The following is a 19,323-nucleotide window of genomic DNA, read 5'->3' on the forward strand; positions in this document are numbered from 1 at the left end:
AAAAGTCAGCAGAGTGTAAATTATTTCACTTTAATTTCTACATTCTGACAGACGTCTTTATTCTCCCCCCTCCTTTCACCCTCCGCTCTTTTTCTCTCCACCTTTTTTTACCTGCTACTTCTCCCGGTGCGCCGTCAACGCTTTGCTTCCTGCAGTATTCAACCTGAGGGAAATGGGGCATCGGAGTGATGACAAGGAGCAAGAATCGCGGAGAATGCAAAGACGGTGCTGAATCTGTCCTAGCACAACCTGCACCCATTTGAAGCGGGCCTCTTTCAACTCTTGAAACCAGGATCACGGAGAGAAAACACATTAGGAAAGTAGGCAGAAGGCTGAGAGACAAAAGCCAAATGATTTATTATAGCTTTCAGCAGAAATACCAGCAGAGGAGCGCGGACCCTCAGGTGCTTTTCTGGCAGGGGTATAGAAGAGGGTAAGAGCCTCGGTGCTGAGAGACGTGCAGGAATGAGGAGCCTGGGAGTCTTTGGCAGCAGGTAAGAGAGGATCATGTAGGTAGCTATCTCTCTCTCTGTCTCTCTCTCTCTCTCTCCCCTGCAGCTGGAGATTTCACACCAGGCAGTGAACGGTGAAGGGCGGTAGGAAAACATTTTTTGCCGCAGGAAAATTGTTTTCTTAAACGGCACGCATTCGTGACCTACAGGCTTGTCGTTGTTGGTCTTGCCGGCTGTCACTGATTACCATCTTGGAAAATATAGGAAGACCTCAACACCTGTGGGGACGAGCCGAGGAATGTTTCGCAAATGAAGTGTTGCCACGATTAAAGGAAACGCGTCAGCAACTGAAACCGTGTTTTAGCTTTGGAGTATGTTTTAGAAATGAAGAAGAAGAAAAAAAAACTAACAAGAAAGCAAAATCTAAAAGGAAAAAAAGTATCGTAGGTTTGAATAAGATGCTGAGTGTAGTCTGATAAATTTATAAGGTAGGAGGGTTGTACAGATCCCATCCCAAGTATCGAACAGGGCCAGAATCAGGGAATTAAATACTACTACGGTAGATGATTTAAAAAAATTAACTTATGATATCTGGTGATGTCTTGCTTTCAATGAGTTTGTCAAGATGTGGCCAATTTTAAACTGACAGAGCCATTTATATTCCAGCAACCTATGGGAGCAAAATAATATTTAAAAAAAAAAAAAAGTTACGAGTTAATGATGAGCTCTACATACAATTTAAAAAACTAAGCATTTCTCTACCTGCTTCTTAGAGTGATGATTTTTTTTCACAAAGCCATTTTTTTGATATACTGCACTTGTTTTCATGTCTTGCCTCTTTTGGGTAAAAACAAGAAAAACCATGGCTACAGCAGGATTTCCTACATCAACCGCATGTTGATTCATACCCATCAGGGGGACAATTAGCCACTCCTTCACTGCTTTTTTTCTGACATCTTTACTTGCAAGTAGTTTTTCAAACATGACCACACAAAACACATGGGGTTCGATCTTCACGAGGGTTGGAAAGAGTTGGGAGAAGTTGCAAAATATTAGCATATTTCCAAAGGGAAAAATGACAAAACTATACTATGAAAAATAATTTATTTTTTTAATCCTACTGTTTTGATGACTGTTTGAAGCCAAAAAAATAAAAATAAAAACTGAATTAAAATGTGACTAACTGTGCTACTACTAGTACTACAACATTTTGTTTTATTTTTTTGGGGAAAAAAGTCTCATTTAGTCTACCCTTTCTGCTATGATTACCATTGTCTACTTTTTGTTGCACTGATTTGCATAAAAAAATTTTCTCCACATTTTTCATGTTTGTTAAAGTTAGAACAATGCAGGATGGAAAATGACATCAGCTCTTGTGCTGCGGCTAATCGCTGCCAAGTATAGTTGCCCGCAGTCCCCGGTATTGGTCAGGTCGGCTAAACAAAGTGGGGTTTTTGTTTGGGTTTTGCTGTAGTTCCACAGATGCCAAGTTACTCATTTGTGATGTCTGTAGCTGTCTCTGTGTATTTTCTCAATGTAAATCCTGGAGGGGGAGAGGCTCCAAAGGCTACTGTGATGAAAATAAACAAGATTATGATTGCTTGCAGTGTGCTGTGCTGTGGCGAGCCAGCCAGGAGATCCCCCTTGCTCATTCATGAGACGGTGCAGCGGCGGCATCCATTCCATTCATTTCTACAAACACCTCGCAAAGCACCGAGTACCACTGTAGTGCTAAAAGCGCATCGCTGGCAACTTGAAGGAAAAGCAAATATTTTAACTTGAATTTAAAAATAATTTTCCACCTCACAAAGAGGACCACACACATTTACACGCAGACACGCTCACGCCAACACATATGCATGCATGCATGATGAACCCGCCTCCATCCCTCCCTCATGCACTCTCCTTTTTGCTCTGTCTTTCTCACACTTTCTCTCTGTTTTGTCTCCCTCTCTCAAACACACTCACGCACGTTTCTGTTTTCCTTCAAAGCCACATCCTGGATATCCTCCTTCAGGGGAGAGGATTTACACTGTGGTTGTCCTTCAGGTAAACCGTCAGAGCCCTGCCATAAAGCCCTTACTCCACACAAGGCCCCGACTTTCGGCTCAGCTACACAGTCAGCCTGGTCAAACTGGGGAAGAATGGAAAAGTGGCTCGTCTTCTTTTGGGTCCTACGGGCATTGGAGAAATTCCAGATTTGAGTCTATAGTCCTGAGAGTGATTCCTCTCTGATTTGAAAAACATGCCGTCTGAGAGAACCGGAAAAAGGGAGAGGAAGCACAACAGCTGTCTCGCCTTCATTGGTATTTTTGTTCTGGATGTTTCCTGGTATTGCTTCACCACAGATCCACGGAGGAGGCTTGAAGGGGGCTTGAAGAGGGCACCCGAGGCCAACCAACTGAAGGAGACTCGACAGAAGGGCTGCACATGTTCCAGACTACCAACACTCAGCTGCCATCGGTAGCGGCGTTTTTACTGCACAAGTTGAAACTCAACTTGCTTCATGGAAACTTGGCAATTTTGAAAAAAATAAAACTCCCTTTTTTGTAAATTCACCAATAGCAATATACAGCAAACATTACAGACTGACAAAACAGCAAAAAGGAATATTGATCTACAAAATAATTAAACAGATAATAGAACAGATGACAGCAATAAAAATAAAATAACCAAACTAACAAAAGAAACAAGGAGGTATACATTAAAATGGACACATTCAAAACAAAAATGAAGCGCAAAACATAATCAGTGTCACAACAAAATCAATGAAATAGTTTAACAAATGTGGATTAGGATGTACTTTTTTCTTTTAATCTTGGCAGCCATTTTCTAACTTTGAAGATAATTTTTCTGTTCTCTAATATTGCTTGATTAACCGAGAGTCACAGATATTTTGGGTTGAAGTGGAAAAGAGAGGGAGACAAAAAGAAAGCAGACAAACAGACAAATAAATAAAGGATAACAAAAAACACACTGTGATCTTACAATTAGCCTCCACCATTTTCCCTCTCCTCTCCTGGTCTTTGCTTCCACAGTGACACTAATTCACCAACAATGAAATGGCATCTGGAAAAATGGAGTATATTTTATTGAAATATAAAAAACTCTGGTTTTCTGATGAAAAGTTTGTGCGTGTTAGGATGGCCCTTAGCAGCTGGAGGAAGTAGGAGACTTGAGGCAGAGAAACTGTGCAAACCCGCTGGGTGTTTATTCACCAACATTTCACAGACAAACAACCCTGCTTACAGTGGCCTAGGGTCTCAGCAGCAACAACACTGGCCAACATGCAGCCTTTTATAGTCGCTGGTTGTTCCAATTCACAAACCCACCAAGAAACAGGGTAAAACAAAATACATACACACACAGTTTGACTAACTAACTAAATCCTCAGAATAATATATATTGCCAAATACTATTAATTTTAAGCATCTCTAAAACACATTTTTATCAATATAAATATAAATCCAACATTAAATTTATAAAATGCCTAGCTCTACTGCTCCCCCTCTTCCATCTGCTTTGGTCTCTTCTGGAACCTTTAAAAGGTGCTCAGGACCCCAGGGAATCTTTTAGCCTGAACACCCTGCAGAGGGAGAGAGAGGTAAGCCACACCCACACAAAGCCTTCAAACAATCACAATACTTATATTATCCTTTTGTTTGTATTTTTGACAGGACACCATCAGTTCCAGCTGAGATGCAACTGAATAAAATACAGAATCAATAAAACATTTCCATCTGTTTGTATCCGTTTTATTTCATTCATCATGCATTTCTTTTATCATTTAACACATTTTAAGTGTTGTGCCGCCAAGTAATGAAGACCTTCATTACAGTGCGCTTCGGCCATTTTGAAATAGTTGTATTTTCCACAACTGCAATGGAAACCTTTTTTTTACACATCACACGAGTCACATGATGAACAGGCGAAAACCTCAAAAGGAAGTGGTACATGAATGATGTTTTATTGTTTTTTTTTTCAGATAGTATGCAGCTAGCTCTACTTCAGCTCTCACGTTATCACACCGTTCATAAAAAGTTGTGCATAATTCGAACATGTTGAATCTCATAGATCTTCTGTAAAATCACCGACTACAATTTCCCTAAAACGCCCCCAAAACACATGTAGCCGCTCTATTAGGGGCTTGTCACTCGAACACCTCAATAATAATAATAAAAAACGCCTCCTAAACTCATTATGAATTCATATTCAGTTGTAGATGAAAACAAGGTGCATGATTGCAGTCTTCAGCCCAGTGCCTTGACGCCTCTCCTGTGTGAATCCACTGCCTCAGTCATCAATATCTTTCTGGTTTTGTAGTCGGCTGCTATGGCACGACCTTTTACACGAACTGTATGGCATCTGAAATCAAATGGTAAAAGATTTAAATGTGGTTTGATGCATTTATTGAAGAGGGGAAAAAAAACTGTTCTGTTTGACTCACTACAACTCATTGAATTGCCAAAATAAAACAAAATGATTCAATCAGATATTTTGGAAAAGAAGAGTCCATAATGTCTTTGACTTTCCACTCAACAGAGGAGCATTGGAATTAAGATTTTTATTTATTTTTTTAGATACATTTGGGAAGTAATTTTACGTAGAAATGAATGGGTTTTTTGGTGTAGAAAAACAGAATATTATAAAAACTAAGAACTGATCTCATAGAACTTAAACTTTTTGTAGAAGTGAGATCTGGAAACTGACTCAACCAAACCATGACCTTTCTGTGTTTCTACTTTAGCCACTTCTGTCTTACCGTGGTCAGTTTTGGGTCACTGTTAGAAAGGAGACTCTCGTTCATGGTTAAAGTGATGATGTTTACATTTTGACTCTCTCTATTCTCTGGCTTCCTCACACAAATGAAGGGAAATGGAACTAGGTGGCACTTTGCAAGCTCTTTTTTTTTAAGTTTTTCCACTTAAAAGGTCAGTAGTCCACTAAGTGAGACAGAAAACAGGCAAAAGAGGAACAGTGTGGTGCTTTTCTGACATGCAAACACACATTATGTCACACGGATCGGCCACACTGCCTTCACCAATTACACAGTAGGGGAGTTGTGTGACATTTTGCAGTTAAGGTGAGTACAAATAGGTATTCTGCAGACGGCTACACACGGTGATATAAGATTAGGTGTTGATTGAGTTAGAAGAAAAAATCTTGCCAAATTGTAGGGGCTCAAAAAGTTCATTCATACTGTGCAAAATCAATAAAAATTGTGTGTGTGTGGTTTATCCACAATGGAAATTTCAAATTCTATTTTTTTTGTTAGTGAGCAAACTCAGGAAGAAAGCAGGGCTCATATAATAAACTCAAAACTACATTCTTCTAAGATTTTACGCTTGTATAAATGTCAGAATCAGCCGGAGCTTCTTTCCTCACTACAATGCTATGGCAAGTATTATAAAATCCTCCTTCTTTAGTATTAAGGGATAATGTGGGTTGCCAGAACCAGCAACGGAGTAGAATTACAGCAAAGATGCTTGGTTGTGATGTTTTTATTGCTGTGAAGCGCTCGTATAAATGTCACTTTCCTCTTTTTTTGTGACGTTCCCTTTCTGTCATTATTCAAAACCTCACCACAAGGTGACTGGGTGTTTGTACAATGGGCGATGCTGAGCCAAGCCATATATCACATTATCTACAAAATACCGACCCTTGCCAGGGTAAACCTATTGCTGTTGTCCGTCTGCTGTTAGACCGTCAACTTCCCATGAAGCGTGGACTCATCGGCCAAATTTTGCGAGATTTGTGGCCTGGGCCACATTTCATTTTGGCCTTTGCATGTGTCACAGATCTGCCCGGTGTCCTGATGACTGAGCAGTGGGCCAAGAACTGGACCCAAACACAAAGCTTCCTGAGGTCAGAGGAGTGAAGTGTACTGTACTGGCTCTCTCAAATAAAACTGGTTTGTTTTTCTTTAAAAAAAACAAATGAAAGCAAAACGGTTGAGGTTTTTGGGTTTCAGTCGATCACCCTCGTACCACACCACCTCAAAGACTCTCCGTTTGCACAATGGAAGCTTTATGGCTCACAGGTTTTGACCTTTTAGAGATTTTACAACAACCTGTTTTACTGAGAATGGAGCTCTGCCTCGGGTTAGTTGAATGAGAATAAAACTGTGTTAATCTTAGCCGTATTCCTACATGTTAAAATAAATACATTCTGAGTAGCATTTAATGCTGTGCAAACAACTTTGTGACCAAATGAATTAAAATCTTTTTCTTTGTTAAATGCAGACCAAACGTTTGAAAGAACTTCAAGTTTCTGAACACGTACAATGTTGATTCTGTGGATTTGGGGATTTCATTTACTGCATGGTCAGACTTTGACTTTACCGTTATGCACAATTTTCTTCAACTAACCTTTACATTGATGTAGCCAGAAAGTTACTGAGCAAATACCAGCTAAAGAAAAGTAGGGTTAATCTCACAGTTTCAATGAAAAAACAAGCAGAAAAGCAATAGGTTAGCTCTGCTTCCTGGGTTTTTATCCTGGCAAATGAGCCTTCTGCAAGGAGTTTGCATGATCTCTACAGATTCTCTCTGGGTACTCCAACTTCCTCTCACAGTCCAAAAACATGACTGTTTGGTTAACTGACAACTTGTGCGTGCAAATTAAAGATTTGGTAAAAATGGAAGAGACGTCACTGGCAACATAGAGGAAAAATCATGTTTATTATCCCTGGGTGAGGGAGTTTAAGGGGAAATAGAACTGAACTTGTCTGCAGTTCATTCAGGCTGACAGATGGCAAAAAAGACAAGACTTTGAGGAGATAACAGAATGTTGTTCTGTTTTTTTTAAAATATTTCATCTAGAGTTTCTGTTTTATTAAAACTGAGCCGCTTGCCATCTGTTTTAAGATTCTGAAATGTCACATGACACAGAGGTGGAGCAGGCATTCACAAAAAAATTCAAATTTACACAGAAACATAAAGCTGGAACCCTAAACAGTCCATCTAGACTGGTTTATCAGCAAAAAAAAGGGAGTTGATTTGGGGGTGAGGTTTGCTTTAAGCAGCAGAGGTCAGAAAATAAAATGGGATATGTGTTAGAAAATAGATGCTCTGATGTCATATGTAGACAAAATACTGAGGTGTAAATGTGTTCCGTTAACCTGGGGAAAGCCTGAATCCAAAAATAGTGAGAGCTCTTTGGGTGTAATGGTCAGCAGTGGTCAGTAATGGCCGGTGGTTTGGAGAGATCTGCGCCTTGTTACGCAGCTCTTCCTGTCCACACACATGGTGTATAATAAAAACTTCCTCAACAGATTGGAAAACCACTCCACTCTCAACAACAGTCTTGGGTTGCTCCTTATCCCGTCTCTCATCTAATTCTTTCTTTCGCTCCTTGCTTTTCTTTAAGCCTCCCTCATCCTCTCTCTTGCACTTTTCCCTCTGCACGCTGACCTTCCCTGGTCTTTATATTTCAGGGTTTGAGGCTACAACTGAAACAAAAGCAAAATTATGGGTCTGGTTTGGCTTGAGGAGCGCGCAGTGACCCCGGCGTGTGGTTTTCGTAGGCCAGACCAGAGAGAGGTGAGGTGGGGAGAAGAATTTGTTTGAATCTAGCTGTGTATTTGGAGGAAAAAACCTAACCACTGCTAATTTGAATTTGTCACTAGGAGGAGGGGTTGATCTAAACTTACAGCTATGGAGTGAAGTCCACAGTCTGCCTGACGCGCCACCGCTTTTCCTTTGTTTTTGTTTGAAGATGTCTAAAGAGAACCAAAGATCAAAGGTTATTTCATAAATATATATCCGCCTTATTCCATAACTCGTGATGTGTTCAATGAATCAATCAAGTTTATTTGTAAAGCACATTTCAGTGCAAACACAACATCATCTCTTGACCTCTTGACCTGTTTCATCCATCTACAGGTGCAACCATGAGGGACACAACAGATATCACAGTTTCAGAAGATGTTTGTGTCTAAATTAGCATTTGAACAAACAATAATGAGTTAAACTGCAAACATTACTTAAAAAATACACTTTGCAAGGTACAATTAGCGAACAAATTAAGCCATTCTACTGTGGCCTCTGCTAGAAGCACCCAAGAAGTTCTCTGGAGGAAATAAATGCACTTGATTTATATTATGATAACCATGAAGAAGGCGGTTTTGCCTCAGAAATAAGTGATTCCTTGGTTAGCAGGACCTCTAGGCATCCAAAGCCTGCATGGTAACAAAAGGCTTTCTCCACTGCAGGACTTGGCCCGAGAAAGTCCAGCCACTAGTAGCCCAGCCCAACTGTACTAACCTCAAAACTGGGCAGGGATCGTCATATCAAAATTAAATTCCTGCTGAAGCTCCTCAAGAGACCTGGCGGATCGGTTCTTCGTTCCCTGTTGTCCCGTCCCTCTCCTTCTGGACCCGCTCATCAGCGAGGGAACAAGTTTACCTCAGCTTTACCTTTAACAAAATCAATCAAGAAAGAGCTTTTGTATTTCAATTCCTGGGGTAAAGTTATGGAACAAGTTAGGAGTTAAAACAAAGTCAAAATTTAATACAATTTTAAAGGAAATATAAGGAGGACATTTTCACAAGATATAGAAATATGGATGAGAGATAGCACTAATGTGTGTATGTAAATTGAGGCTGACGCTTATGAATGTGTGGGTATGGATGTATATACTTAGACAAATGTAAACCCAGATAAACCTGTTTATTTTTATTTTTGTTTTGATGTATTAATGAGGGTCCATCTGAAAATATGGTATGAGTTTACAGGGTAGGAGTTCATAAGTTTCTTACTTCTTCTTACTCCTTTCCGAGGATGTTAAGATTACTGTGGTACAAAAATATGTGTCGTTTGCATTCCTTGTTCTTGTGCATGATTTCATACTCTACTGCCAAAGTGAAGAGTTGTGAATTTGTGTAATGTCCTTTTGGAAAGATAAAGAAATAAATAATCAAAGGTTATATGTATCCAAAACTATATATTTGTATCATTTTATGTTAAAAAAAATTCACTTTTAATGCATTTCTTTAAAAAAAAAAAACAACAATGAATAGGGCATTTTTGCTCTATTCATTCAAACCTCTCAGTGAACGCCAGTGCATTCATTTGACAGCTTGTTCAGTACATATTTAAAAACCAAGCAGAGTGGTGTATTTTTGAGATGTTATGCAAATGGATTCACCTACACTAAAACTCTCACAGCCTGTGTGAGAGTTTCCTCCTGTGGGCCTTCATCGTACTGTGTGGTCCTAAACCCTATTTAGATCTAGTGGGTGACCACTGTACAATTAGGTGCGCCATGTTTCACAGCAGCAGCAGAAAGTGGAATTTCTGTCAATGGCGCAGCAGAGCTTCTGGTGTTTATGGCTCACATCCTCATTGTACCGTCCACACCAGTGTAGTTAAGTAGAAATACGATTTGTCTATAGGTGCGCGGGGTTTACAAATAAAAATATTACATTGAGTTCAATTAAGTAATAATAAATAGAGAAGCGACATAAAATTCTTTTTAAGGGAAACGACTGGTTTAAGGTCTGACCTCTTGCTAAAATGGCTGTTTATGTTTCGCCAGAAGAAAAACAAAGTTGGACTGTCCATGGAGGATTTCATCAAACCTCAGAGTCCGTGTCAGCACAATGCAACAGTCTCTAAATATTCCGATTGTGGAGAGAAGGAACTGCCAACTATTCTGAATGCTCCAGTCGTTCAGTGATTGCTGATCGACGACAGCTTTGGACGTTCCCAAAGACAGACCAGACTGTTTTGAATTCTAGGGGTACGTGCAAAATGAGGTCGGACGGTCCAGCAAGAATGGAGCGAAATCACATTATGGTTTTATTTCCTCACTCCAAATGGTGCCATGCTTCATTCGAATGGTGGAAAGGAGACTCAAAGCGTCCATGTGTAAAAGGAAGACTTCACAACCATGACGCTCGCGAGAGAGCCCAGCGAAAAGCCGCAGGTTTTAATGCAACGCTGAAGATGAAGAAATCCCCTAAAGGGCGATCTGTCCAGCCGTGCTACCACTTGATGACTGGTATTGCTGAAAGGTTTAGTGACAAATCCTTGTGTGAAATGTTGTTACTTCATCACCTTGCACCCCAATTGTACACATGAGATTTAGCCGTAGTAGCTGCCATGGCTGCTTAGCCATAACACAACTTTTCACAATCCACACTGCGTTCAAACTGAGGTTTATTGTCTTCGTAAAAAGTCGACCGTCGCCACACAAATAGTCGGTTAAAAATTAAATGTTGCATCTGGAAATATTTTATTTAGCAAAACACATTGTATTTATTTTTCACAAAATAACATAACACACAATGCTGGCTTAGCAAAGAACCAGGCAGAGCTGAAATATAAAAAACAGTATTAATATTGGATACAACAACACAGAAATAAATGTTGAGATTTAGTCTCATTCCCATACGCCTGCAAACACACACAGAATCAGCCCATCTTGGCTCGGTTACATGTCTTGCATTTCAGGGTCCTTTATAGATGTCAGTTAGTTTTGTCCATTTAATCCGTCAATCCCAAATTCAATGCTACTTTTAATAAATTGTCTAACACGTTCATTATTGACTCTTTATTTCACACTTAGCATCTCGCTTGGGAAAACCCTGAAGATATACCTCTGCCATCGAGTTATGTTTGGAGTTTTACGTGATCTGGGAGCTTTTAATTTATAAAGAAATACAACAATCATTCGTAATGCTTTTCAAATATTCACTGAAAACTACAGATACAAAGACGTCATCTACAGTATTTATTCAATGTTATTTTAGATAGCTCTGACCAAAACAGATGTAATAGTATGATTTAAAATTTCATTTCAGTTCTGAAATGTTCACTTTTAAAGTATATTTGGTGTATTGTGACCAGTTTAATTAGACAGACTGGAGTTGCATATCTTCTGGGTATCTGTAGACCCTTCGATCTTCAGTTCGAAAAACTGAACTAAGCCGAGGCTGACGCTAAAACCGAAACCAAGCTAAGTTTACGATGCATAACTAAGGTTATGGTAACAGTAAAATGTACACCTGTCAACCATTGATCAGGGAGGTAAACAGCATAATGCATGTGTTGGTGGATCAGTTATTGTCGGATCGGTCTGTAACTTATGGATTATAAATGTGACACAATTATTGTTGCTGACTCTGCTTCCTGGTAGTGGAGCCCTGAATGGACCGAAATCTTTTTCCAGGAGGTAAGAGAGAGAGAAGCGTGTGTGTGTGTGTGTGAAGGGTTATCCGTGATGTGACAGGTCAATCTCCACCAGGGAGTTGATGGTCAATGGAGAGAGAGCAAAACATTCCCTCCTGAAATCACATCTTTTATCAACACTTAGAAATAAATAGCTGGTTCTACACCAGACCATTATGTGTTGCACCTCCACTCTGCATGCAGCAAATAATGACGTGGTTGAAGCTGGGGACCAATGTCTATGGTTGTGGGTTAAGGTTTTGCATTAAACAAATATCCTTAAAGTTTAAACATTTTGTAAAAATCAGCGACCACAGTGGGAGTGATTGTCTATCACAACATATACAGACATGGACACCAAGCAGATAATAGCGTCGTTTAAAACAAATGAAAACACTTTTAAGGCACTTTTTAAAATATTCTTCCTGGAGAAAAATAAATTAAAAAAAACAAACCATCTGTGAATTGAAACTCTTTAGCTTGCTGTGTACGTGCTGGAACATTCCTTGCTCTATTTCTCCCACTTATCTGAAATAAGCAGTCAATATTTTGGATAACATTTGAGGGTTTGGACCAAAGAGTCCTATTCAAATAAAACAGACAAAGAAATTGCTTTTGCATTGTTCCCATTATTGAATAAGTTGCTTTAACAATAGAGCCTGGTATTACCATGACATTTTCTGGGCTGAAATACTTTGTTCCCATTGTCGTGTCTCAAAGGAGATGGCAAAAATTGCTCCCTCATCTTGTGTATTCCCCCGGCGCTGAGCGGGTCTGCTCTTAATTGTGGTAAAGGCCAAACATCGGCAAGAATCATTTCATCACACAGACACACCAGAAAACAGCTGCAGCAGTTTCTGCAAGCTGCCTTTTCTCCGGGAAACGGCCACAAGCTGCAAACTCCCCCTCCGAAAAAAAAAAAAAAACAAGAAATGATGTCATCACCCTGGATTTCACGAAATACCAGAAAGTCTGAGTTTTATTATAAAAAATCATCTATGAGCGCAAACAAATGTGAAGCACAAACAGGGCTATTAATTGAAAAGGCAGATGGTCCTTCTGCGGGCTGGACAGCAATGAGCCAGCGCTGTGGAAAACAAAGCATCCGCGGTGACCACGACCCTCCATTTCCGTCGCTCCGACTGGGAGACTGGTTCTGGGCTTGGAAGCCACAAAACTCAAACAGAAATCACCATTGTTGCCTCAGCAAGACACACAGACAGGCTAATTCATAGGAATGAGTTGTATTAGGTTTCTGCAGGGGGAATGTTGTTTATCCACGTCACCATCACTGTTGTGTTTGTCTGTGATAGATGTGGAAATAAAACCACATCCAGCCTGGCCCAAAATCTGCAACGCAAAAATATATTGAACCTATCCACATCACACATCGCATATTAAAGACAAATCGTTCGCCCGTCTGTAGCTTGAGTGGGTCCACCTGGTGAATAAAATGTTCGATTATGTTTTTTTATTCTGTTTGTTTTCAGTGGGGGGGTTACTCAGAAGAATCTTTTGCTTTAAAGACGACTTCCCTCCCAGACTAAGAAACTGGATCCTGTGTTTAATAGTTTGCTGTTGCAGGGATCTGAATGAATGGTTTTCATTCCGTCGGGCTGTAACCGATTGTCCCAGTGACCACAACAAAGGACCAAAAAACGGAAGGAGGGTGAGGGGAGAGAGAACAAACCCAGGCTCAGAAATGAACCGGAGGGTCTTGAGACCAATGACTCAGCGGCTTCCAGAGTCTTCTCCCTTCTGGCTTAGTTTTTGCTCTAAGCTCGTCTGTACCCTGAAACATCTGCTTTAGCCTCACCGCACAACAAGTCGTGGCCGCGTGATCGATGTAAAGCATCATCATACTAATAGGATATGCTGTCTCAGAACCGATGCGGCTTTTTAAGTGCTGCACCAATATATGTAGGAATCGAGACAAGTTTATCTGTTTAGTTCTTGTCCAAATAGGAGCAAAAAGAAAAGACATGAAGAAACGTGACATGGCTGACTAGGGAAATAACATCCAGAGGATATCAACAATTATTAGACAGGTGAGTATTTTGACCATAATATAATTGTTAGGCATGTTTTCTAACTCCAAGCTGGACAAACCTGAACTCTGAAAAGTCAAAAATCACCAAGAGTCTGTCAGATGGATGCAGCACTCTTTAAATTGTTAAGTTACCAGGGCGTGATCACAGAGCCATCAAACATTTTGTTGCAAATTGTTGACAGTGTCACATGAAATATCTATGGGGGAAAAACACACACATTAATTGTCAAGGACTTGAGGAGAATCAAGCGTGAAGCCACCAGTTCTATCATAAGTGCGACACCTAAAGGTACAAGATGTTCAGAACTCTAGAGACTTGGTGAAGGTAGGAAGGATGATAACTGAAGTGTCTACACTGGGCCAAGAACAATCTGAAGACATATTTTTCAAAGGCTTTATGGATGAAACAAGAATGACTCTTGACCACCAGGTGGATGGGCCCATGGGTGGGTCAGGAACGGGCAGAGATCCACTTTGAGTCAGGTGAGCTATCGGTGTGGGCTGGCATTGTTAAAGATGGACTCAAACTTACTGCTAGCTTTTAGAAGACACTTTCCAAAAGAATGATTTTTGGAAATCCCACTTCACATGCATTGAAGCATTCCTCTGGCACCTGACTAGATGACATGCCTCCCTTTCTCACCTGTTTATTGAAAAGTTGTATGTTATAGCTGTCTTTTTTTGAAGAATTTCTTCGGCAAAAGTGGCCTTTATTTGAAAATTGTCTGACAGGAAGGGGGCAGAGTAGGGGAAAGACGTAAGGGAAAGGAACGGACAATGGGGTTCAAACTTCCCAGGTCTGTAACCTCGCCACATGACTACCCAGACTTCTACTTGATAATTCCCACTTAAACAGATGAGAGTAAAAAAGTGAGATGGGGAAAAATCTGTTTTTTTAATTGGCTGTGTAATCATTTTGCACTACAACACTTGCTCAGTAGTAACGCATAAATAGATATTATGCTAATACAAAACCTCACGTTGACTTTCTTAAACATTTATATTTTAGGTTTATTAACATTTTGGATTAACCAAGAGAACCTTAGTTGGCAATTAGTAAAAAATAATCCTCAAAAACAAGTAGTAGTTGTGCACAAAGTGTATTGTTGATGAAGTACCAGTAGCACAAATTCAATACCTATTTTAAGAAATAAAAACTAACTACTTTCTATGTTTTAAATTGTTGCTCCTTTCTTCTTTGAAAATTACTCCGGCTCATTTGGGTGTGTGAACATCAGTTTTCAACCAACACATTCTCCATTGGACTTAGGTTTGGACTTTGGCTGGTATCTTCTCAAAACCATTCACGTTGCAGCTCTGACTGTTGTGTATTTATCGTCTTTGTCCGGCCGGATGGCAAACCTCTGCACCAGCTCAGGTTTTCCTCCAGGGAAGTACTTAGCTCCATCCCATTGACTCTTACAAGTTCCATCACACGGTTCATCGTGGAGACAGTGTGTTAGTAGTACGTGTAGTGAATCAGTGAATCTGACCAGAGCAGCTTTGTCCATGTTGGGTTGTACCCACTACATGGCTTTGTTTTGTTTGGGGGGGTTTTGTGTGAAATTTTTGTATTTCTTCCCTGCTATCTTTTTTAATGTGGGAGCCCATCTCTAGAAACAAAAAATAAATAGGTGTGCATCAACAGAAGAAGTAAGTCTCTACAATATGTCCCATCTAACTCTGCTGTTTTAATATACAGTATTAAAATACTTTGGTTGCAATAAAGTTACGATGAAGCCTCATTATAGCTGAGTTTCCTTTAAAAATGTGTGCAAAACATTGTTGATATTCAGCTAATGCTAAATATACATAATTTGGCTATTGCGTTGTTTCCATTAAATAAGAAACAATTAAAATCAGATGTAAGTTTGTTCACACTACAAGTCGTTAAAAAACATGCTGTGCCATCATCCTCCTACAACCTCTTGTCGTCTTTTCTGTCAGTAGTAGCATCCAGTTGTTGATTGTGTGACTTGTGTGACGTGAAGTGTTTCCATTGCATTTTGCAAAATACACAAATTTTTTATTGAAAAGTGAAAGTTTTTTCAAAATCGCAGTGTTTTCTTTAACATGACAAATTTATTTTTGTAATTCCACTTTGTGCAGTTACACGATCAATGGAAACACAGCTAATTTACTTTGTTTAATGGTAAATACAGTGTTATTTCTTTTTCTTTCTTGTCAATTCATAGCTGAAAGAGGATGAGGTTCTTTTCTAGCTGCTCTTTAGAGGAGAAATCCCATGAGAGCAGCCTTATGTTGATGACTGGATGCATGTGGTAATGCAATTACACTGGATTACTTATTGTCTTGTACTTGATTTGATATGATCGACTGAAAAACAACCTTACAGATGAACCGCAGAGGTCACAACGTTGTCATCGGTTCTACGAGGAAAGATGTCCGTGAGGTTGAGACTATTTCAGGCGGCCGTCGCACCGTGGTTAGATGTGGTCAGACTTCTTTCCTTTCTATGGCCGTGATAATCATCCACGTAAGCGGCGCGAACGTCACAGTGTGTTTCAGGGCTGCTTGGAACAACAGAGAGAAACTCCACAATGAATTTTCATGAGAGGAGCCTTAGACTATATTCCCCGATGTGAATGATCCTCTGTATACCTTGGCCGCTGTCCGAGTTCAGTAGCGGTTGTTAAGTCGTTGCATTCGAAATCCGTAAGTTATGGAAGGGCACACTTGTACTCGTTGTGTTTTCCTCTAGGTCACGGTTGAAGTGCTTTTCTAATTGGCGGGCTGTCCATCTCACTAAACTTCAGCAGACCTAATTGATATAAGAAGCCAATAATATCAGTTTTATATTACAAGGAGGACAATGAAATACACAGTAGTGGAGCCACTCATTCATGAAGCTATTTCGGCTGAAGGGTCCCAGCTGACTTGTCTGCGGCGCTCACATCAGCTTCTTACTTTGAGTGCAATCCAACACTTAACAAGGCTGAAGTCAGGAATCAGCTCCATGGAGAATTTACGTAAAAATGACTTGCATTTGTTTCAGGAAGCTTAGATGTTATTGCAAAACATAACTGCTGCTGTAGTAAAGGGATGTTTTGACTTGTGATTGCCTTTGTAACACAGGCTGGGTATGATTCAGAGGCTATTGTTGAAGCTCCTCTAGCACTGTGGTTTTGTGCTGTATGTGTCTGCCATCTATTGGACTTTTTAAAACATCACTGGACATTTCTATGTGTCACAATATATCAATAAAGAATGTTTATGCCTTTTGGTTCATTTGCGATTCGTAAACAGTTTGTAATTCAACTCTTATTCTCAGGTTAAAATAATCCCTTTTGTCCTAATGAGCATGAAATGCTCTTAATCACGAAGAGAGAAGACCAAAACCAGAGTGAGCTGCCGGTGCCTATTGGACAGAAATTGCATATGGCAATGAGGAGCAGCGGTTTGTGAAATGGAGGGAAAAAAAAAAATATTCCCAAATGTATTATAAGAACTCACTTATATCCTATAACATGTGTTGCGGTGGGAGCCAGCGATGAACGCCAGGAAAAAAGGAGGAGTGGGTGAGTGCAGGAGTCGGCCGAGCACGTGCCTCCCGGAGGTCCTCGGGGCTCCGTCTGGGCTCAGCCGCTCCAAAAGCCCCGGGGCTAGCCTGCCGTCAGCCCCCCAGGACCCCGTCCGCCGTGACCCAGACACCGCTGCGACCGCTCGTACCGAGAGGCCTGACCGCTGTCACGCCGCAGCCGAGAGAGCAAACAAACAAGCTGTGACTCACGGGCCTGCTTCCCTCGCCGTCACGTCGACTCAGGAAGCCCGCTCGGTTTAGTCATAGCCGAGGCCCGCAGCGCGCGCGCGGCTCCGTCTTGGCTTATTGGACGGAGAATCTGGCAGAAGACATTTGCTCATTTGTCCCCACACATGTACATGGTTTGCTAGCGCTGCTCGGGGACCGCTGCCCCAGTCTTTCTGACTCTGGAGCCAGGAGGACCTTTTCTTTTTTTTTTTTTTTTACTGGGTAATGTCCTCCCACACAGTGTGACTGTGTGACTTTTTTTATTGTTCATATTTAGCTCTTTATGTTCCTCCTCTGGGTTCCTGTGGATTTGCTGTACATTCAAGCAAAAAAAAAAAAACAAGATCCAGCCTTATTTTAAACCTCAAACTGAAAGAATTTCTTTAAATGTAAATGACGTAGTGGTTAAAATTGAGCTACTGCTTTAGTGTTTCATTATTTTTCTTTAGGTTTGTGTACAGAAAATGTCACAAGTCTGTCATGATTATACAACTATGCACTTAATTTACTCCTTTGTGTTATTAAGCTCACCACAATTATCGTTTTTTTTCTTCTTGCTCTTATGATGCATAGCTAAATTGATTATTTTTTGCTCTCTTTAAAAGAATGCGACCATCTAAGGCATCCGATATTTATTGATGTTAACGTTCTTGGGTGCAGGAGTTAAAACAAATATGCAAATACCGAAGAACACGACTTTTTTTTGTGTGTCTTTTCATGCCAACCACTGGTTTGAACTGCTGCCCTGTGTTTTCACTGAAAAGAGTTTATCCCCCTTACTGGGAGGGTTTATAATCCATCACAGTGCGTGTATTGAGATTATGATGTATTAGTTCTCCCCTTATTTGTCTTTGAAGCATCTGGAGGTTTGACCATGCCCGTCCACAGCGATGATTGCAGTAGTCAGGCCATTACTAACATGTTCCCAGCTCATTTACTGTCTCATCTCCCCCCATGACTTATGGAAAGAAACAATCTGGTTCACCAGCCATGCCTGAGGTCTTTCAATTTTACTGCAGCTCCTTTAAATACTTATCTAAACCTGGACTTTTTTTTTTTGTTTGTTTGAAAGTCTAACAGAAATGTCCCCGCTCACCAAATTGCCTGAGGGCATTCAGAGGACCAACATAATATCTTATCCGTCTCTTGACAGATATCGTTGGGTGCAAACACAAACGCAGCATTTTCTAGATGTCGCCATGGAAACGGAAATTCCACTGAGCACCACGAACAAAAGCCAAACGGTCAAGTTAGCTTGATTCATATATCTCTGTTTGTTCGCTAATATTGACATGTCTGAACTTTCAAAATTAGATTGGCTGTCATGAGTGTGGTCAGGGCTATTGGAAAAAGGAATTATGGTTTCGTGATTGTGGTCCGCCACATGCAGTTTTTAGGTCTGTTGCCATTGCAGCAAGAAGGTCTTCAAATCCGAGGCCACAACCTTTCTGGAGTTTGCATGGTCTCCATGTACATGCATGTGTTTTTTCTGGGTATTCCTCCTATTGTTCTAAACGACAGGTTTCTGATGCCATATTAAATTTTGTAAAAACAAATACCATAATTTAACAGTAAAACACAAAAGATCTAAACAATGGATACCTTGATCGTATTGCTGCTAACGACAGAAAAACAGTGGTTATTCCTACTCTTGCTCTACTATCAAAAATGTTACCTCTAAGATTTTCACAAGGCACATTTGTTTGCATATTCTTTAACCTTTTACTCAAAAATGGATTTGTGTGCATGCACTCATTAAACTTGGCAAAATATATGATTCTGTAGAAATATTGAAATATATCTGGTTCTTCTTGCTCAAACTAGACAAAACATATAAAAAAATACAGACCAATAAAACAGAAAGCATTCAGGCTTTCCCCC

Source organism: Poecilia mexicana, unplaced genomic scaffold (assembly GCF_051168715.1).
Source record: "Poecilia mexicana isolate PSO_F unplaced genomic scaffold, ASM5116871v1 scaffold_6, whole genome shotgun sequence".
In the NCBI taxonomy this organism is placed as follows: domain Eukaryota; kingdom Metazoa; phylum Chordata; class Actinopteri; order Cyprinodontiformes; family Poeciliidae; genus Poecilia; species Poecilia mexicana.